General features: G+C 42.4%; 1 long non-coding RNA gene across 3 annotated transcripts in view; it reads left to right on the top strand.

The window, feature by feature from the left end:
- LOC120499551 overlaps positions 1-21,574 on the top strand; it is a 29,050-nt gene that overhangs the window by 6,088 nt on the left and 1,388 nt on the right. For 2 of the 3 annotated variants that reach the window (XR_005626907.1, XR_005626908.1), the window contains exons 3-7: positions 1,463-1,551; positions 4,375-4,457; positions 6,765-6,993; positions 8,056-8,109; positions 10,638-17,742. This is a non-coding gene — a long non-coding RNA (uncharacterized LOC120499551). Of the gene's footprint in view, positions 1-1,462; positions 1,552-4,374; positions 4,458-6,764; positions 6,994-8,055; positions 8,110-10,637; positions 17,743-21,574 lie in introns of those variants that run through there. The other variant, XR_005626909.1, reaches the window with a different exon arrangement.

Here is a 21,574-nt window from a genome sequence, read left to right as displayed (position 1 = left end):
AAGGGAGCTTACAAGAGAAATGGAAAGAGGCTATTTACCAGAGTGGTAGAACAAGGGAGAATGGCTTCAAACTGACAGAGGACAGGTTTAGGTTAGATATTAGAAAGAAATTATTGGCTTTGAGGGTCACGAGGCCCTGGCACAGGCTACCCAGAGAAGCTGTGGCAGCCCCATCCCTCGAAGTGTTCAAGGCCAGTTTGGACAGGGCTTGGAACATCCTGGGATAGTGGAAGGTGTCCCTGCTCATGGCAGGGGTGGCACTGGATGATCTTTGAGGTCCCTTCCAAGCCATTCAACTCTCAGGTTCTCTGACTGTCTCCTTGCTGTTGCAGCAGGAGCAGTCATATGGTGGGAATGTGGCCAGCCTGCAGAGCTCACACAGTCAGAGCTGTGCTGTCCAGTGAGTCCAAGGGAGTAGAGTTTCCAAGGCTGGCAAATCAATACCTGCCATAAGCATGAAATTCCTTCCCAAATGTTTACTTGTATTCTGTACAAGATGCTCATAGTGTGTGGAGGAATCTATTCTCCAGAAAAAATATTTAGAGTGCAAGTCATAGTTTTACCCTTCAGAAATTCAGCCAAAACACACCGAATGTGCTATCCATGGGCAGTGTAGTGCTGGTCAAGATGTTTATACATAAAACACTCTGTCAGTGAGAGTAAAGCACATGTCTTGCCTGTGTAATTGATATCTACAAATGGGGAAGCTGGCTGAGCCCTATTCTAAAATACATGCTTTTATGAGAATGTAGGTTAGCTGTAGTACAGTGGATTTTACATGCCAAACCTAAGCAGAAAGAGACTTTTAATGATGCAGGAACAAAAGGGAGGCTTGTTTTCTCATTGGAAAATAAAATGCATGTAAACAATTCCTAATGCTGTTTGGCTTTTTTTTTTTTTTGGTGAAGATTTATGTGAGATTAATCACTTTATAATCCTAGACTGTATTAGTTTCACTAATCTACCCTCAGTTTGATGTGAGATTGCTGCCTAGGACAAGAGTGAGGAGCTTGCTCCACTCTCTGACCAGGCACACAGTAAAGAGTGTGGGATCCTCTGTGCACTCCTTCCCCCAGCGATGTTGTGCCTGGAGCTGCAGGGGCCCCTCTGCCTGAGCAAGCCCCTGAAACAGCCTTAAAGGAGACATTTGCTTGTGCAGCTCAGGTGGCTGGTACAGAACAACCAGATTGGCATGTGGGAAAAATTGTATATGTGATTTTTTGCAGCAAACATACCTAAGAGTTTTACTTTCTATATAAATTGTCTGTCTTGCTTGTCTGAGGAAGGTTTTAAGTGTGTGTTTTGTGTGTCTCTCCATTTTCTGAGGGCTGTGCAGCCATGGCAGCTTTGTAAATGAAAAGTCATTTTGTTACCAAGTGCTGTTTTATTTTTCCTTTTACGTTGTTGATGGTAGAAACTGAGTAGATACAAGGGCAAATAATTCCTCCCTTTTCTGTTTCAGCAAGCACGTGCCTCATCTGCCAACCTGCTCCTACAAACCCCACAGCTTGCACAGAGCAGCCGAGCTGAGCTGATGCCAGGAAAGTGAAGGTCTTGTAAGACAATGTTTAAACTTGTGTATTCCCAGCTTTTGTAATTACAAGTTAGTCATTCAGTTTTCATTCTTTTCAACAAGACCTGAGATGTTGGTGTCGTAGGTTTTCTGTCTGATCTACACAGGTTACTTCCATATCTTCATTTAGTCTTTTAAAGATACATCGCTTGAACTTTGTCCTGTGGCTTTCTTGCCTAAGATCAGTCAGGAAAACGTTTAAAAATGAAAGAATTAAATATTTTTGTATAATAGATAATCTCTTTTGCAAGAGATGAAGAGAGTTAAACCCTGCAAGCTTGTCACTCAGTGACAGAAACCCTGACTTCTGGAAGTTGTACACACATGCAGCTTGGCCTGCACTCAATGTCTTGATTGCCGTGAAACTAGAAACATTACTGAACATAAAAAATTTGTAATCCAGTTCTGAAAAAGAAGAAAAAAAAAAAAACCAAGAAAAAAGGCAAATATTACTCAGCTTTCATTTATGAGAGCATTCTTTTCTTCCAGAAGACATCCGTTTAATTCTCCAGTTACTCTCACTATACCCAGCAACTTTTGATCTCCCCCCACATAATACAGCACAGGAGAGTGTCTCTTTAAATTCATTTATAAAATAATTCAGGGCTGTGGGTGTCTTTGATCTGTTCCTCTCTGCTAACGTACAGAAGAGAAGAACATGTCGCTTAGCAACTCCGTTTAGCCTGCTCTGGGGGAGGCAGGAGGGATGGATGGTCCAGAGCCACAAAACGGGAGGATTAAACCCCGTCAGGAAACTAAATTTTGGACAATCTTTCTCAAACTGAAGCAAACAAACATGGCTGTTTGCAGAATTGGGTAACTGGGTAATCTCACTTTTTCCTTTTTTTTTATATCCACTTATGGTCTATTAATAGCAATCTTCCAATCAAATGGGAAAATCTGGCATGGCATGGACAGTGCAGGGTTCAACAGCTTCAGGGCTGGGTTGCAGGTGAAGGGAACCTGAAGTTTGATTTTAAACCAGTTCAATAGATTTTAAATAGAGTTAGTGTTGTGGTAATGAATTTCATAGATTTAATCTTAACACTTCAAATAAATTTTGTGTCTCATCCCGTTGTACAATTGGACAGCCTAAGTGTCCCCAGCCTGACTTGTTCAGGGTCACTTACCTTGTTGTAAATAAACCCCAGAATTCTCTGAGTGGTTACCAGGCTGTGATTCACTGGTAACTAGGTAACATCTTAGAGCTGCAAAAATATACCAGTTAGGAAAGTAACTTTGCACTGAAGTAGACAAGCAGCCCTCAGCCCTTTGTCCTTCTTGCAGCTGCAGGATGGTGATGTCCCAAGAGCCATGGAAGGAGGAGGCACCAGCTCAAACCCTCCTGCTCGTGCCCTTGCTGACCAATGCTGACCTAGAGCAGACTTGATTGATTTTTTTTTCCCAAACATCAAATCCCACAGCAATGTATGGCTGAGTTATAGAAGAAAAAATGATGCTAAAAACCTGTGTCAGAGGAAGAATCACAGAACTACCCACTTCAGTACCTCACACAGACAAAAAATAGGTCTAAATGAAATACAAGTAAATTGTTACACTTAGTCTTCTGTTAATGATCATAAAGATTGTCCTAAATCTAATTAATTTTTGCACTACTTTCATGTACTAATCACTCATAACTTATTAGTGAACAGTTAAGAGAGTCCCTAAATTCTAATGGTTCAGTTTTCTCCCAGAGCTTGGTGCAGACAATCTTGTGCTCAAACTCTGTAGTAAAACTGCAGATTATTAGACTGAGTACCTACCTCTGTCCACAGGCAGGAAGCTTGTCTAAACTGGCATCTGCTACATATTCCAGCAATTATAAGCATACCTGAAAATGGACATGATTGGACTCTGAAGTAACATTGTTTTTATCTAGTAAGGGAGGTGCTAAGTTCTAGTGTGGAGCTCATTCAGAGCTGAGGTTCTTAGAAGTACACTGAAGAACTTAATTCCTAAGTGACAAGATAATTTTTATTACCTATATATAGTAAAGATCTGTACAGTAGAATAATGTCTTCAAGGGGAATTTTACTGGTGACTGTAGGTGTGCCTGGATTTTACCCAGATTCTCTCAGTGTGCTTTTGTATTGGCAAATGCTTGTGTAATGTGATTCTTTGGAGAAATTTAATTAAAGAAAAATGTGTAAGGCACTTGGCATTAAGTGGCTTAAGTTTGTTAACATACAGTATGGAGAATAAAGACCAAATTAGAAGCAAATAACACCAATTTAACTGTGAGCATTTCCATAAAAATGCTTTAGTAAGAAACTTCTATTTTTGTAACACATATTTTCTCTATACTTTTATGATGATTTTCTCTATACTTCATACTTTCAATTTTATGATCTAAACAAATTTAGAGGCTTTAGTCGAAGTATCACAAGCTGAAGGAAACCCTGTTGACTTGACTTTGTCTTTGCTCTCAGTTACACCACAGTTAACAATTCTTAACTGTAACTCAATACTGAGAAAGTAATTTTGCTGACTGCCTAAATTGAGGAGGAGGAATCCAGCAACAGTAGAAGTCTTTTACTTGCACTTGTGTTTACAGCTGCAGTTCATACATGTAGTGGGTTTTAGTTTTAGGAAACAGAAATATGTCATATCCATAAGGCCAAGATGCTCTTTGTTGGAGATTCTTGTCACAAATACTTTCTATGATTCCTCTAACAGATGGAACATCTCCAGCTTCTCGAGCAGTCTTTGTGAGGCTGATGGTCTTGAGGAATATATTTTGGACTACACTAACTTCCAAAACTGTACAATTAACATAGCTTTCTGCTTATGGCATTCAGGTTCCCACATCAGGATGATGGAAAAAGCATGCAGATAAAGCATCATTTGCCCAAGCATGTCATCAGAAACTGAGTTCCTAAAGGTATGTCTCAAGTTGCAGAATACAAATAGATGTGTGATATTTTTCCATTTCAGAGCAATCATTATAATATCACTATGATGCAGATTACCTTAATGACTTCTTAATCTCAGCACTGACAGAAAGAGAATAATCTAAATTTGCAGAAGCATCATGTTGGAGAACTCTCAGTTTAGTGCAGCAATTCTTCAAAATGGGGAAAAGAAGATTGTCTCTGGCATGGAACCAGACTGCAACAGCCCCTGTTTTCAGGGAAGCAGCTCTAATCTAAAATCTATCAGACTATTTATTTGTGTTATAATTTCCTCCTAAATGAAAAAAGAATTATTAAACTTTTTGTCACAATATATAGAAAAGTGTGAAGTTAAAAATAAATCTCAGCTCCTCCTCAATGGAGGGTCAGTGGCTGTCTTTTTAAATTAAAAGCTCATTTGTCCCATTGCCTTCTGCTAAACAGTTGAGCATCACAGAAAGATTTTTTGGTATTTGAGGCTCAGTTTCCCCAGAGAAGAATAATTACAGCAAGGAGAACTGCAGAGAGATTGGACATCTTTACTGTTTGCAGTACTACCACCACACGTCTGACTCCAGCACCAGGCAGCTGGAATATAAACAGACTGAAAAATTCACTGAAATGCTTTGATACTGTATAGATGCAGAATTTGAAAGGATTATGAGTGTCTATTTTTAAAAGTAAATTAATAAAAGGCATTGTAAGGCTATGAAAAATACTGTGTGGTATAAAGGAAGATCAGGAAATTCTTGTTTTTCTTACAGTGTAAGGAACACAGGCATTCACACAAAGAGATACAGTGTGCAAAAATATTCAAACAAACCAAAAAAGCCATTCTCTCCTGGATTTCACTGTGTCCTGACTGCCTGGTTCAGCTGAGTGGGAACCATTGGCCAGCCTGCCCAAAGTAGCCCTGCTCGCGCCTGTCTCTCCCTGAAATCACCATGAGTATCATCCCCATGGTGCTGCCACTCTGAAAATTGTGACTGGAAGCAAATGGTTTTGAAGGAGAGAAAAAACAGGTGCAGTGAGGTCCTTGTCCTCAGAAAGCCTGCTGAACCACGCCTTTTCCTTGGAAGAAGTCATATTTATATGACAAATTTATGTGTAGCGGTGACAGTGACAGAATATTTCCAAGAAAATGGAATTATTAATGTTTTGGCAGTGTGAGATTGTTTTTTTCCCAATTGCAAATGTTGCTCCATCTGCCACAAAACCATTAGTTCCAACAGCCTGACCTTCCCCATTAAAGGGGCATCATAACACATCATGTTTGTGGCAGAGATGTGAGGAGAGGAAGGTGATACCAGTGTGTGGCACACTGCAGTGGTGTGCCCTGTTGGCAAGGAGTTGGCTCTGAGAAAACAAGCCAGCTGGGGAGGTGTGTCTTCCTTCCTCTTTTCTGGTGTGTGAATATTAAGTTAGTTGTTTGACATAATCTATGTTAAGATTTTGATAACACCACAGGCTTAAATCTGAGTTATACCATAGAAATACTGGTTGGACGGGGCCTTTAGATCAGCTCCTGCCTTCTGCTCAAAGCAGGACTGAACCAACACTGGATTAGATCTGCTGTGATTTTACCTAGCCAAATGTTTGGTATCTCCCACTGGGTAATCTCTTCCCTTGGTAGTCCTCATTATTTTTAGATTTTAAGATCATGACAGGTCTGTGTCTGCAAAACAATGTTTTTAGCAAAGCATCACATGTCCACAAAGATACCTTCCTGATTTATTTTTTGAAATCTGAGTTATAATGAGGATAAAAGATATGCAATTCCTTAAACCTAAAGGAGATATCCAACATAAGAAAGCAATCTTAATTCTAAAATGTCTATTTTAGTGATGACTTGTAATCTATGCAGTTTTATCTACTTGATAATATTCAGCTTAGTGTTGTATCTAACAAAAAAAAAAAAGAAATGGGAAAACTATTCCTTTGATACACATTAAATTATTCAGTTAGTAAATTAGTGAATCTTATCCTGTTATTAGCTATTAGCATGTTACACTTCTTGATGTTGCTCATGAAGAATGCCTATGGAAATGAGGAAAAAAAATTGCCTTTTGAAGTTCCTGCCACTTGATATGTTGACATTTATTTTAATTTGTGACTGTCCTCTTGAATGCAGTATTCCACTGTCTGGTTTTATGAGAGATTCTGCATTTTTAATTTGTTCTCCCATTGATCAGCCTTTTTTTTTTTTTTGAATGGGTAGCTCTCAAGATAATTAGCCTTTCAAGGAAACCATGTTCTCCTAAATAGTTATTAATATCTCTCCCGTTCAATACTCTTAGCTCTTTTTCATTAGGAGATTTTCAAGGCCTGGTTAACCTGTGCCTGGTATACTGAAGACAGCAAGCATCTCACTGAAGATTTCAGGGAGAGCAAGAGCAGACCCTGGGAGTGAAGAAACATCATTTGCATTCACTTTGGTGGATGGCTGTGTTCTAGGAGAACCTACAAACACTTCTTCATGCTCCAGGGTACACTGAGGAGGGAGTAAAATGAGTGAAAGAAAACAAGGTATGTTGCCTTCTCTTTTTTCATCCTCCTTATAGTCCAGGTTTCCATCTTCAGAGAATTCCATCAGATGCAGCAGCTGTGATACGGAGCCTCCATTAGACTGTCCTGTTCACAGTGCTGGAGATGAAAAGTTCCCTTTTATTTGAAGTCAATGTACATTACATAAACATAAACCCATTCAAACCAACAGTCATTCTGTGTCTGAAGCTATTTGCTGTTTTCATCTGTAGTTATGCACAGCCAATTTCAGTGAGGTCTTATTCTGTACCTCAGGTTTCTATAAGCAACAGAAAATAACAGTTGGCTATTTTGTCTCTGCTCGTCCTGATTTTAAAATACCTAAAGACCAACATCTTCCTTTGCAGTAGACACTGGACATTTTTGGGAAGAAATAGATCAAGAACTTCAATACAAAAAAAGGCTTAGAAACATCAACAACACCTTTCAGGAAGAAAATCAATATGAGATTAAAGAAATTAAATAAAAAATTACAAATAAAATGCAAAGTGATCCAACAAAGGTTGTAAAAGTCATAATAAATGCTGACCAAACAACCATCATGGAGTCATAATTTAAAGGGAAGCTTCACTTTAGAGAAGGGCAGTGTTTATAGAAAAACTAATTTTATCTTTTTGAATACTGTTAAAATAGCTATTTAAAAGTAACAAATTGTCATCCAAAACACTGCAGTGCATCTCAGAGGAGAGCTATCACAGACTATGAACTGGCCTCACATGGTGATCTATGTCTGATACCATAAGAAATACACTATTTCAAGAGCCCAGGCAAGCTGTATAGGTGGAGCCCTGTTCTTGCTGCAATGATAGTTTTGCTAGTGATGTTGGTGAATTGATGTTTTCCTCTGATTTTAGCCCATACAAGTTTAAATTCTGAGCTAGGAAACCCGTAGCAATTCTACTGCATGTAATACCAGTGATTTTAAATACATTTGCTTAGGAGGATTACTGAATGGAATTTGAAAAGTGATTTATTATTGGAAATTATTTGTACTTGTTTATTCACCCAGTTTTCCTAACTGTGCCATGTTATTTTGGATGGTAGTGTGCCTCAGCTGTACCAGGACACGATAAACACTGAAGCCTTTGGGCATCTGAGGTGAGTTGTTTCCCTTCCCCATTCCATTGGAAAATCAACAAAAGCAAGCCTTCAACAGCATGAATTCCATTATGACCCACCTTAGCAGGCACCTAAATCCTGCAACGATAATTTATCTTTGAACTCCTTAGTAGTGGTGCATAATTAACAAGTAAGCTGCAGGAACAGGCAGTTGCTCTGTATTTACCTGGTATTTGCTGTGCAGTCGTGGTGTAATTACGGAGATTATAGGAGTACATGGTGTACCTCGTTTTGTGCTATCTCACACCAGCAAAGCAGACCCCAGCGCGACGGAGCTGAACAAAAATTCCATTCTGCAGCGGGTGGAAGGGAGCCGCAGGCAGGGAGGGGCAGGCGGCGCTCCGAGCCGGGTCACAGCCCGCCCGCTGCACCGCGCGGGGCTTGGGTTTGGGACTGCTGCCCTGGCTGTCAGGCAGGCAGCTTGAACATGCAGATTCAAAGTCAGCCAGGAGGAGTTCGGGGGTTTTAGTATAGTAACTTTCCCCTCTGATGTATACTATGGTAGGTTTCTGTACTAATTACAGGAAATGCGTGGGAAGAATCTACCTTCTTACAAAGTTTAAATTTTTTAAAGTATATTTGATGTTAGCATATCCTCACTGCTTTGCCCTTTGGTATCACAATACCAAATGTGAAGTTGCAGCACTTAGGTGCTGGGAAAAAAATACCAGCAAGTGGTGAAAAGTGCAAAGAAATAATGCTGTGCCTCTTGAGTTGATCGCATTCTATGTGATTCAGCATAAACTATAAGTAAAACTAAATTTAAAGTTTCTATTATATTTGAGATCTACATCTAACAGGAAGGGGAATACTGTACACAACACTTAGTGCAGAAATTTCTGTGCCACTGCTCCAAAGCAGACTTTCTGCTCCTGAATGCAGTATTGCCTTCTCTAAGGAGAATGCACAAGCCTTTCTAGAGCATGGATACAGCAACACTAGTTAAGCAACTCAGCAGAAGAAACATGGATTTATTTGCTGTTGCCAAAGAATAAAATTTCACTTCAGCAGACAATAAAACCATCTAAGAGTTCCCTGTTCTGCTCCAGGAAAAGTAGGTAGCTTTTCTAAGTGTAAATTATTGTTGTTCAGCTTCATAATAATTGTCCTAAGTGACTTGATTTCTCAGTACAGAGTTAACAGATTCTCACTCTGAAGGGCCAGCCATGTGACCTGACAGGGGATGAGCTGTGCTGTATTGATTTCCAGCACTGCGTTAGCAGTGTTCAGCTACATCACCAAAATGAGATACAAATTACCACAATATAATTAGTTCATTTGAATGTCTCATGGTGATTTCACTCTGTGCCACAGCCGGGGCTCTTGTGGTTTTTATGGGTTCTGCTGACCTTGGCAAGGCGGGTGGGGCTCCCCCATCCCCTCCTGGCTGGGCTGCTTCTGGCACCCAGCTTGGTGCAAACCTAAAACTGACTTTTGAACCTTGGGTTCAGGAAACTTTGATGCTTAACATCAATAACTTATTTCTGTCACAAACTACATTATCTGAGGAGTTGTTCATGAGCAGCGAGAGTTAATATTTCAGTCCATCTCAGATGGTGCTGCTTAAAGACATGAACACAGTGCACTAAATCTTTTCTGTACTGACAGATTTAAAAATCATTTCAGAAGAAGTTAGAGAGCAAAAATAAAATAAAACTTCTTTTCCAAAATTCATATTTGAAAAAATGGTAATTGGTTTCTCACTAGCAGTATTTCTATGCGGAGTTTTTTATTGTTTTTAAATTTAAAAATATTTTAAATAAAAATCTTTTATTCTTAAATAAAATCTTCCTGTTTTCATAGTGGACAGTAAGGAACAATGGAAGAGATGCCCCTCTGTGTCCCATTTACAATCACAAACATCATCGTCCATGAATTCCATGACTTTTTCATTTCCATTTTTCCTACCTAACATCACAGAGTGCTGGGGTGGCAGCTGCAGCAGCTGTTTACTCTAGCTGGAACGCCAGCAAAGCATTTCCCTGGCACCCCAACCAGAGCCAGGCCTGTATTTTACAAGCTTCTTAAAGGAAACCTTTCAGGCCAACTGTGAGACTTGGATTTGGAATTCTAAAGCTCCTTGGCTCTGGTGTACCACAGCACTCAGGCTTTGACTTTTACCTCCTTTTCCATATTGTCAGAGTCACTCCAATGCTTTATTTTGTGAGAGGATGCAAGGTACCCAACCCAGCTTCCATTGAAAAGTGCAATCATTCCTTTGAACTTTTCTCTTAAAAGACAGTATTTTACCGTCTGAGAAGGGCACTTGCCTCCATCTAAAAAATGGAGAAAGAAGAACTTTGCACTGAGTCCAGCATGGTCCTGATCAGACTCCTCAGTTGGAGTTCCAATACAGCCTTGTTTTTCATTCAAGCATTACAACAACCAGGAGAATACTGCCATTATTTCTAGGAACGAAGTAATTTTTAAATGGTGAAATTGTGCATAATTTCAATTGTTCTCACGGAGAATACTCAAGACTAGCTCTTTTGATGTTTTGTTCACAGAAATAGACATGTGATGCAAGTGTATATATACAATGAATGGACGTGGGACAAATGTTTGAAGACCTATTGCAACAAGTTGCTCACAAATGATCTACAGCAATTGTTACTTCCAGAATGGTTACTGAACATGTGTTTGGAAAAAAGATATTTAAGCAAATCAATCTGCTTGTGGACAAATAATAAAAAGAGAAAAAGGAAAAATTCCTCTAACAAATATGAAACTGCAAATTATTCACTCAGTTCAGTTGGCAACAACCAATTTTTGTGGTAGTAGGAGCTCATAGAGTAGGAGGTAACTGTGTGAAGAATGATTGGTTTGGTATCTTATATTGCAATTCTGGAAGGGCTTAAATTTCTAATTTAAAAGCTATCTTCCTTCTTTTACCCAGTAAAGGAAACAAAATGATAGTTGATTTCTGTGAGCTTTTTTGGGCAGATAGGATCTATTTTATGTCCTCTAGACACTGACAACAGCTAACAGCTAGCTCATAAGAAAGAGCAGTTATTTATTAGAAAAGATCTCTCTTGCCAGGAAAAAACCCCAAAGCCTGCCTAAGGAAGGATATTGCCATCACAATCCTCTTTGCATCTTCCCAGGAAAGACGTAATGGGTCTGAACTTGGTGCATCTTTGAGTTATGGAGCCTTGTGTAAGCTGCACTTCCACAGCCCGTTTTTCAGTACAAGCACTGATTTACTTCCCTCTTGGAAGAATATAAAGCTCATCTGGGACATCTCTGAGCTAAGAGCACCTTTTGCTTCTCCTTCCCCATTCCTGGGATGAAGCCAGCCACCTTTTGGTGAGAGGCTCTGGGATGCTGCAGTGGGATGCCAGCAGAATTGTCTTCTTCTCCAAAGTGACTATAGCTTGCTCTGTTTATACCTGTGGAGTGGTGGATGAGAGTTTAGCATTCAACTCTTCTCAACTCCTTACGCGCATATTCTTGATTGAATATGTAACTCCTAATTTATTCACGAGCAGGCACATGCTCTCTTCCAAGGCATGGCAGATGCGAGGGAGCACGCTGCATCCCTACTGCTTTACTTCACAAAAACCTAAAAATGCTAAAGCCATAAATAGGCATTATACCACAATCTTTGGCTGAACGATCTCCAATGTTACTGCAGATCTTAGTCATAGTGAAAGCTTTTACAAGCTACTTTGAGCTAATGGCAAAATAGTTTTCCTTTAAAGCAGTGATGTGTTCCTTTCCACAAATGCTAATTGCTATGATTATATTGTAAGTTCTGGGCTTCGTTACACTGAGCTTTAGTTAGCTTGTTATAACTTTACCCTAACCATTGACCAGAGATTAATTTTACCCTTTCTGTGGTTTTAGAGAGAAAGATACAGGGACTGAGACTCTTTCATGTCACCAAAGTCAGCAATGGTAAAAAGGTGCATTTCTGCAAGAATGTTCTAGGCAACCTCCTCAGCAACAGAAGGATGTGCTGCAGAAGCTGATGTTCAGGAGCTATTTCACCAGCCCACTAGGATACAAGATGAGGATATCTGCATCCAGCTGAGCTATGCCAAAACTACCTTGTCTTCCTGCCTCTTATACCTTTCTTTTCATGCTGCAAATTCATGTTAGTTTCAAGACTGCTTGAAATGTCTGTGGCTGGCAATGCCAGCCCATGACTGGTGAACATCCTACCCACTGCTGGTGCTTTAGGAGTCCTTTTGGCAGGACCTGCCTCCTTGGGACAGGAGCTGGAGCATACAGTAGCTCATCACCTCATTGTCAGAGCACAGCTGATATGTTGGTGGACTAACTTCAACAATTTCACTGCAAGAGAGCTTTAATTCTGACTATTGCAAGAATATAGACAAATTTCTCAGTCTGCTTCAGTCTATGAATTGCAGATACATATATAGGTTGTTTGATCCTGGATAAAAACCCATCACTGCCCTCTCTCTTTACCTTCCCCATTCCCTGCAATTTGGGAATGTTTGCCTAGAAAGGGTAAGAAAACATTCAGCTGCTGCAGATCCTCCTAAACACACCAGCTTTTTTTTGTTTGTTTGTTTGTTTAATTTGCTACATATGACTAATTCCACTGAGTTTCTGCCAGGGAGAATTTGCAACTCAAAGTACCCCATGAGTGTGCTACAACACTGCCAAGAATTGAATACCACCAGTCTTCATAATTGCTGTTTTTCCAAAGATCAGGTATAGCAGAGGCTATTTTGGGCTATAAATGGAAATCAGAAAATGGGATTTTCTTTCCCTATTAGTTCCTCTCCTGGGAATTTTCGTCTTTTTCTCTGTGCACATGCTTTGGTTGTTGGTATATTGGTAATGTGGGTCTCTCAGAGCATCCGTCACTGGAGCCTGTTCTGAAGCACTGCAATGCCAGTGAACATGGGAAATCATTCCCACTAGTACCAATGTGCAGATTGTTGATATAATATCATGTATTAGACCAAAACCAGATCAGAATAGCCTGATTTACCCCATGATTCTGGTGACAGGTGATTCAAAAGTAAGGTTTACAAAATAAGTAAAGGTATTTCCCAGCTACCTGTACTTCCTTTCCTAATAGTGGCAATCCATTTGCAACTCTCAGTTTTGCAGATTGCCTGTTACCTCCTGTGGATGATCAAAGTCCAATCATGAATGCAGGCACTCTGGACTTGCAGTCCTGTCTATATCAGGGATGTCTGGCCTTGCCTTCAGTTTACAGCACAGACATTGCCATCTTAATCATCCATATCATATAGATCTAATGCAAGATCTTTGCATGGCCTTTAAATCTGAGAAGTTCCAATTATCATTCTTTTATCATCAATTCTTCTGTCATCATTTCTATCATTCTTCATGAATTACGCATTTTTCTTTTTTTCTGGAAAAAGCTTTGCATTATTAGGAGTTCAAGAGATTAGGTTTTGCTACAGCAACATGCAGATCTCAGAACTTGAGAACAAACCCTTAGCATCATATGCACTTTTCTGTTGCCCCTAATGGTAATGAGAAGCGTTTTCTGGGCTAGAAAATACCCTCGTTAGTTCATGACAGGGTAATTCTAGGCCTGTATGCCCTTGTTTGATTAAATGGTGTCCTTTGATAGGGTCAAAAAATAATTACCCTTTGATATTTTAGTCAAATGTAGTACTACTGAGAGGCACTCTTTTCCTGGCTATAGAAATAAAGAACCCATTTAACCTTGGAAAAACATGATTCATGCTATTTTCTTCATATAAGGAAAAGGAGTGGGCTTTTTTTTGGTACAAACCTATTCAGTGAGAGATATCTTAGTGTCCTGGGGTGACTTTATGATGCTTGTATCTGCATTTGTCGGTTTAGCCCAGAAATAAGTTTTGCACCTTTAGGTCTGGTTCCAAGAGTGAAGGGGGGACAAGAAGAATCGTGGAGTTTGTTATCAGAAACTGCTCTTGCACCTCTGCATCCTTCTCCTGCACTGTGTTGTCTGCGGCAAGGACAGACAGCAGGATAGAGCTCTACTTTGATTTTTAGTTAGTTTTAGCTAGCTAAGGCAGAGAATTTCTCTGGACTGTGGTTTTTCTTTTTTTGTGGAACTGTTTAGACCTCCTCTGGACTGAAAACCCAGAAGAGCACCAGCAGCTCACTGCTGTGGCCCACTGGGCTGGGCCAGGTTTGCAGCATTTCCAGTGCCAGAGGGACTGAGAAGAGAATGAGTTAGCAGAGCTATAGCCCACGAAGGTGACTGTCTGAGCATGTCATCTCTTCTAAGTGGCAAGAGGTTTTATTGTTTGATATTGTTCATTTCTTTGTGCTGGTGAATATTTTGCCTGTTAAATAAAAAAAAAAATTTCCCACTTTCCTCCAAAGAAATCTTTTGCTGAACCAGTTAAAGGAAGGGCTGCTTAAATCTGCTTTCTAGAGGAGCCCCTTTGGAGGTTTTCTCACAAATTTGCCCTAAACCAAGACACTTAGTCAACAGGGGTCAGCTCTGGCACTGAGAGAAGATGAAAAAATTTGAGACAATATGTGAAAAAACCCCGGATGGCTTTAACTAAATTAATAGAAAATGTATTTTGTCTTTTATCCAGCCATCACATGATAATCCTGACATCCCAAACTTTTGTCACAGTCATATGCTCTCATTTTCGTAGTCTTCCACTTTGCTTTGTCATTTACAGCATTCATGTGCTTGACTTCAAGCAACCTGATGCTGTTCACTAGTTACTTGATTTGATATTAAAATGTTGTTAAAATTGAAAAAAAATTTAGAAATTTGGAGAAGTGTGACTCAGTAAAAATTCTGAGAGCACAGTGAAAGATGTAAAGTGACTGAACTCTTGGATTTACTTTGAAGAGGTCCTGTCCCCCCCTGTCTCTCCTTGCCCACCACCAACTGCAGCCACCCTTGTTGATGCTGCTTCCTCTGCACCTTTCATTTGGAGGCTCCTTTTTTTTTACATGATTTATGGAGATATCTTCATCCTCAGCTCTCTCTAGTCCTCCTTCAGAAACAGCTGGAGACCCAGCAATTACCTGTGCCTCCTTGCTCTATCACCCAGCTCAAAGCCTTTAGACTATTGATGTTAACAGCTGACCCCCATTCTTTAATTCCACAGTTTTCTCTGTAAAGCCCCTTGTCCCAGCACTTCTTTCTCCTTGAGCCATTGTGGTTCCTCAAAATTAGAGGTGCCATGGTTTAGCTGAGGTGTTAGGGAATGGGTTGGACTCAATGGTCTTGAAGGTCTCTTCCAACCTTGTGATTCTGTAAAAAAAGAAAACAACCAAGCAAACAAACCAAAAATAAAACAAAAACAACAACAGCAACAACAAAAACAAACAAAAAAAACCCCAAACAAACAAAAAAACCCCAAAAAACCCCAGTGAACAGATGACAGCTGTGAGGACACACAGCTCTCAGCCAGCAGCATCCTGACCTACAGCAGTGTCTGTGTTCAGTAACCACTGAAGCTGCAAAGTTATGCCTAACAGCTGGCAGCTACAGGTCCATTCCTGTATTTGCAGCATCCACCAGGTGCTTGATTCCATTGATGATCCTCTAGGCTATCAGGGAGAGTTTGTATTAGGATATGCATCAGAAAAGCAGCTTTTCTCAGAATAGGAATCAAGATCAGGAGGCAGAAACCCTCACTTCATAAACAGGGCTTAAATCTGAACAAGAAGTGTGGGCTAATCTATCTGCCAGTCCTCTCCTGCTAGAGCTATGCTGCTTGAACAAGGAATACTCTGGTTTTGTTATTCATGTTTTCTTATATTGCCCCATGCCTACATGTCCCATATGCTGTGTAGGCACAAAAGAGCCGGTCACCCTTGTGCAGAACATCTGCAATACTAAATCATGATCCTTATGTCCTGCTTTCTCAGCCTTCAACCAGAGGTTATTTTTCATCAGCAGTCTAAAAGGGCTCAGAAGAAATCTCTTTTTGGTTTAAATAATTAACTACTTTGACCTGGATATTCTGAGAGGCCCCACTAATCTCAGCCTTCACAGCAGTTTCTAAAATAAAGTAAAAGCAATAGAATAATATGAAATAACATGACAATAATGAAATGAAATAAAGTAAATTAGTCTAAGTCACCATTAGTTTTATGATCGAGCTCTTCTGCTGCATGCACAGCTCCGCTTGGGATCAGACCTGTGCTTCTCCATCCTGTTTGGTTTGTGCCCGAGGCAATGTCAAGACAACAGTTTATTTCAGATGAAAATTTGATGCCATGCTATTCTGGGACTGAGTAAAATTTGTTCTCCATAATTACTTTACAATCAGTGAAGAGCTCTTTCTAAGAGCAGCTTGATGCTTTACACATATGCTTTAAATATTCTGGGCTTGTACTGCGTAACAGCCAGAAAGGACAATGGCCTGGAGAGTGCAGGGTGTTCACTTGAGAGGCCATCATCTTCTCAAAAGTGCTATGGCTGTGACAGAACGGGCAGAAATAGACCATTTAACCAGTCCTGAGACTGCTAACAGGGGGTGAAAGAAGTCCATAGAAGAACTGGAAAGTTTACGATGTGTGATAACACATCGCTCTCTAGTTCTACGTGGAATTTTATTCAAAAATATATGTACTTTAATAAATGAAATATCAGCCTGTGATTTTATTTCTCTGTTGCAGAAAGAAGGTGAATATACCATTTATTGGGATCGTCTGGGTGTGCAGGCACTGCCTACAGTGTGTTTAACCGTGCCTCGGCAGGGCCAACACGGGCGGGCCCAGGCAGGGAGCGGGACAGGGAGGGCACAGCTGCCACCCCCTGCACTGTCACCAGACACTGAGTAGTGTCCCTTGGTGTCACCTGGCACTGAGCACGTGTCCCAGCACCTCCCTCAGCCACAGGTTAGACAGTCAGCTGTTAGACACCCCTGCTCTCCACCTAGCACTGGGTGCGAGATGATTGCACAGATCCTGAGGTAGAGGAAGGGACAGCGGGGTGACACAGCCGAAGTCCCAACATCTGCCTGCAGCTGGGCAAGAGGTGTCATGGACACAAAGGGTCTCTGCTTACCTGCCCCAGACATGGCAGCACCATGCCCTGCAGGAAGAGTCTGGGCTCCTGCCTGTGACATGTACACCCATCGGGGCTGGGTTCCTGGTGTGCCAGTGCCCAGACACCCATCTGGTCGGTGGCACTTGCTGGTGATCCCTGGCATATGTCCCACATCCGTGCACGTAGCAGGACACCAGGACCAGCTCTTGGCACCCTCTGGCAAGGCTGAGATCTGCAAGTGACAAGTTCCACCCCAGCTCTGACCTTGCCTGTACTGTGAGACACTGGGCAGCACCACAAGCCAGACCCCAGGATTTTAATGGCACTTAGCAAATCTCACTTGCATCTTGGTTCTAGCTGAGACCAATCTTCAGTGCTTGAGAGGATGGGAAAGAAAAACAACCCAACACCCACAAGTTAGATGCTCCACCAGCAGGATTTTTTTTCTTTCCCCCACAGATAACCCTAGGAATCTAGCAGGGGAAAAACAAAAAGTTCCTTCTGTTCCCAACTACAGCAGTCCACCAAATCCCTCAGGACTCACAACAAAAGCCATTTGCTCCCTTACAGAATTTCTACTTAGTTGCACAATCCTTCCACAAGCTTCTCAAACCACCTCTGCAACCACAAGGTGCTCCAGAATTTTTGTCCTCCCATTACTATTAACTGTATTCTAATTTCCAGCCTGCGTTAACTCGAGAGTAATTGATTCCCGTTAAAAGGGAGGAGTTGACTTTTACCTGATGTAGTTCTTCCAGCCTGATACTTACCCCTAAGGGTATTTATCAATAGTTGTCTTTTGCTGTCCTTTGTTTGGTGGGGCTGAAAAACTGATGTTCATGAAATCCTCCATTTACAGCAATGAGTATGTCCCTTCACCTGGAAGCCCAGAATGGGTCTGCAGTTTGCTAAAACACAGTATTCTCAGCTGCATGTAAAAGTTGGTTATTTTTGGCGTGCAGTGAAGGTGATCAGGTACCAGGGTAGGAGTCCTGGTCGGTGAATTCACAAAGCCCCACACTGGCAGGGGGGCTCAGCTGTGCCAATGTCCCTCAGCAGCAAAGAGTCACTGTCACCTCCCCCTGCAACCTGTCTCTGTCACTTTCCTACAGTATTACTGCTTCTAAAAAAAAGTTTAACCCGGCAGATTTTTGACTAGCAAACAGCAGAGCCTTTGGGAGCACTTCCTTCAGTTCTGGTTAAATTCTCTGTGGTGGTTGCTGGATTTCCCTGTCCCTGCCCTGCACTCCATGCCCTGCTGCCTTCCTCTCACCCTGCTCTGTTTGCCATCTCTAGCCCCTGCTGTCTCTCATGGAGGTATTACAGTGAGTCCCTGCAAGTTCTGAGCTCTGCTGGGCAGGACACAGGCCTACCCCACCCCTCCCTCTGCCCCTGGCCCAAATCTCACACACCTCCTGTACCAGGATAATGCCAGCAGTGAACCCATGGCATCTGGAGGGGCATGAACTCCAGCTGGTGCATTCAGCACCATAAAACGCCCAGGCTGGGGCTGGAGCTAAAGAAGATCATCTCCCACTCATAGATTTGGTATATTTGGGCATCCATTGTATTTACTCCCCACAAATATTCTGTCAAAATGAGATTAGCGGTAAAAATATTTGTTAAGAAAGCAACCAAAGCAATTATTGCTGCATGTTTGTAGAACAACAAAGAGTTGGAAGGGGCACATCTGCCCCAGACACTGTTCTGGCCATGGCCAACAGTTCCATGTGGGACAAGAGTGTAAATTCCAGCTCCCTTTGTACTCTGAGAAGGTCCAATGGCACCTGCATGTCCTCCATCACTGCTCCCCTTCCTGGGAGGGTGGTGAGGGGCTGCCCCCGTGACACTGCCCTCCCAGGGCTGTGTGCCAGAGCGAGCCTGGGAGACACCACAGCAGCACTCAGACAGGGCTAAGAGGATTTTTAGGGTCCCTGTCTGGTTTTACTTTGCACATGATCTGAGCCATGACCAGGACACAAGTGGGGACACCAAATCTCCCAAATCCTTCCCTGACACAGGCTGACACTGACACCACTGCTGCTGCCTCACACAGACAGTGGGGCACCTTCCACTGCTCCCGGGCTCACACAGAGCCTCTGCTTAGATTAGGTTTTAATAAAAAATGAGCCTGTGTGCCACTGTGCAGCCGATCTTCCCCTGGCCAGAGGGGACACTGTGCCTGCCAGCTGCAGCTGGTGCCATGCGGGCTTATCCTTCTCCATCCCCACCCTCCTGTGGTGGGGCAGGAGTGAGGTGCTCTGCTGGGATCCTCCCCCAGGCATTTTGCCACCGTTTTCTTTTTTTACCTGGCAATGCATAAACTCTGAAACTAAACATAGTGACCAGGTTCCTGCCCCAAGCAAAGCAGTGATAAGGAATGCAGCACAGCTGCAACACACTGGCTTTCAGCCTCAGCAGCTCGAAAGATATTTTCCACAGACCTTTTCAATTTTGCAAGGAGGTTTCTGGACAATTAAATGATCAGTGAACTTTGCTTGGTGTTAAGGTACAAAACTCAGCCAAAGAGCTGAAGCAGAGTCAGACTGGGTATTTTGGAGGACAGCAGGAATCAGGTCTATCTGATCCCGCATGTTAGAAAAACAAGGCACAGGGAACAGACTGCTGCTTTCAGTTGACTTAATTAGTTTATACACTGAAACTATGAATAAAGGGGCTGTACAGTGCTTTGGCTTCAGTAGTAGCCCCGCAACCATGACAACAGCGAAGCATTGCTGATTACCATGACAAAGAGCGGAGGGCTGCTGCCACAGAGAGCCAGCTCCGGCCCATCAGTCATTCGGTGTGACTGGAAAAACCCACCCTGAAAAACAAGCCCTGAAAAACCCACTAGTACGGCCACTGCTGTACTCCACACTCCAGTTCTAGTTCTCTGCAAAAACAAGTGTTTGGAAACAGGTTCGGGCAGCTCACACATGTCCATGTCATTTCATGAACGGTAACAGTAGTGTCTTGTGAAGCTAGGATGCAACACGGAGGTTTCTTTTAAAATAGAGATTTGAACAGTTAGAGACCAGTAACAGAATGCTGTGCCCCTGCCTGCCCCAAGCTCCCAGCCTGGCCTGGCACAGGGGAATTCTCCAGGCTCCAGCCCACATCTTAAACATATTGTCCTAGATCTGGTTCAAAAGGACAATAAAAAAAATCCCCTGTTTGCCCCCAGTCATTCCCTCTGGTTCAGTCTGTGGTAAGATGCAAGCTCAGCAGTGAGTTGGCAGCCTCAGGGATGACACTGTCACAGGGTGTGCAGGCATGCACCCCCTCCAGAGTACCCTCTTCTGCCCTGGTGCCCCCATGGAGCAGCCCCAGCTCCCCGAGACCCTTTCCCCAGGGTGGGCACAGCGCCTTGGGATGCTCCAGCTTTGCAGAACAAGGAGCAGAGGAAAGAAAAAGGGGGAACTTTGCTTTTTCATCTGGGAAACATAATCTCAGGCTGTCCCCCCACTGGGGTCCAGCAGGGACTCCCTGGCCCAGCTGAGTCCCCCACCCCCTTGCCCATTGGTGGCCAGCACAGTCCCACCTGCCCTGCACAAGGGCCATCACTCCTGGGGACACTGCGTTTGTTACCAGAGCCTGAGCTGCTGACACTGAGCACAGCCAAAAGTTTACCCAGGGAGATTAAATAAAGAAAATAAACAGTGCTGTGAGAAAGACATGGAATTGAGGCACTTTCCCAACAGGACCAACACCACATGTGTGTGAATGCAGATGAAGCACCCAGGGAAGGGAGGTAACTCAAAGCATCTCAGAGCTGAATAAAAACTGATGGAGAGCCCAGCCCCACTCCAAGAGGGTCCCACGCCTCTGGGACAGGGGCACAGCCCCACTCTGGGCACTTCTAATTCAGCTGGAGCTGGACACAGGAAACCTGCTCATAGTGTCAGCTCCAGCTGAAATGGAGCATTTGGGTTTGCTTTACAACAACTGTGTTTTCCCATGGAGAAGCCATCCAGGTAGGTGATTTCTGAAGAATTTTCCTTGTCTGTTTTTGTAATAAGAGGTGGTAGAAAACAATAAAGAATAATCATACAATTACAGAATGGTTTGGGTTGGAAGTGACCTTAAGGCTCTTCTAATTCCAACCCCCTGCCAGAGGCAGGGACACCTTCCAGTAGGTAGAAGGAAATAGAAGGAAAAGGACAAATAAAAATCTCCAACTGCTGAACTGTACAAGTTGCATGTCCCTTTGCTTGTCTTTGCTCATAAGTAAACAGAAATATTCTGCATTGCTAATTGTCAGCTTCTTCATATCATCTCTCAGTGCTGAATAAATATAAAATAAATGCAGAAATATGCTCCTAAAATCCTACTCCAAGACCAAACAGGATGCTGCCAGTGATTTTCAGGGTGTTCATCACTTCTCATGTATGAGACCAAACCCACAGGGAAGGTGTTGGGAGGAGGGTGTCTTCCTCCTGATGCCTTCTCCCATCCCTGCATCACCAACCAGCATTGGGACAC

The sequence above is a fragment of the Passer montanus genome, unplaced genomic scaffold, assembly GCF_014805655.1.
Source record: "Passer montanus isolate IOZ18808 unplaced genomic scaffold, ASM1480565v1 scaffold162, whole genome shotgun sequence".
Taxonomy (NCBI): domain Eukaryota; kingdom Metazoa; phylum Chordata; class Aves; order Passeriformes; family Passeridae; genus Passer; species Passer montanus.
The sequence above is the reverse complement of the archived record's forward strand: the minus strand, read 5'-3'. Positions and strand labels throughout refer to the sequence as shown.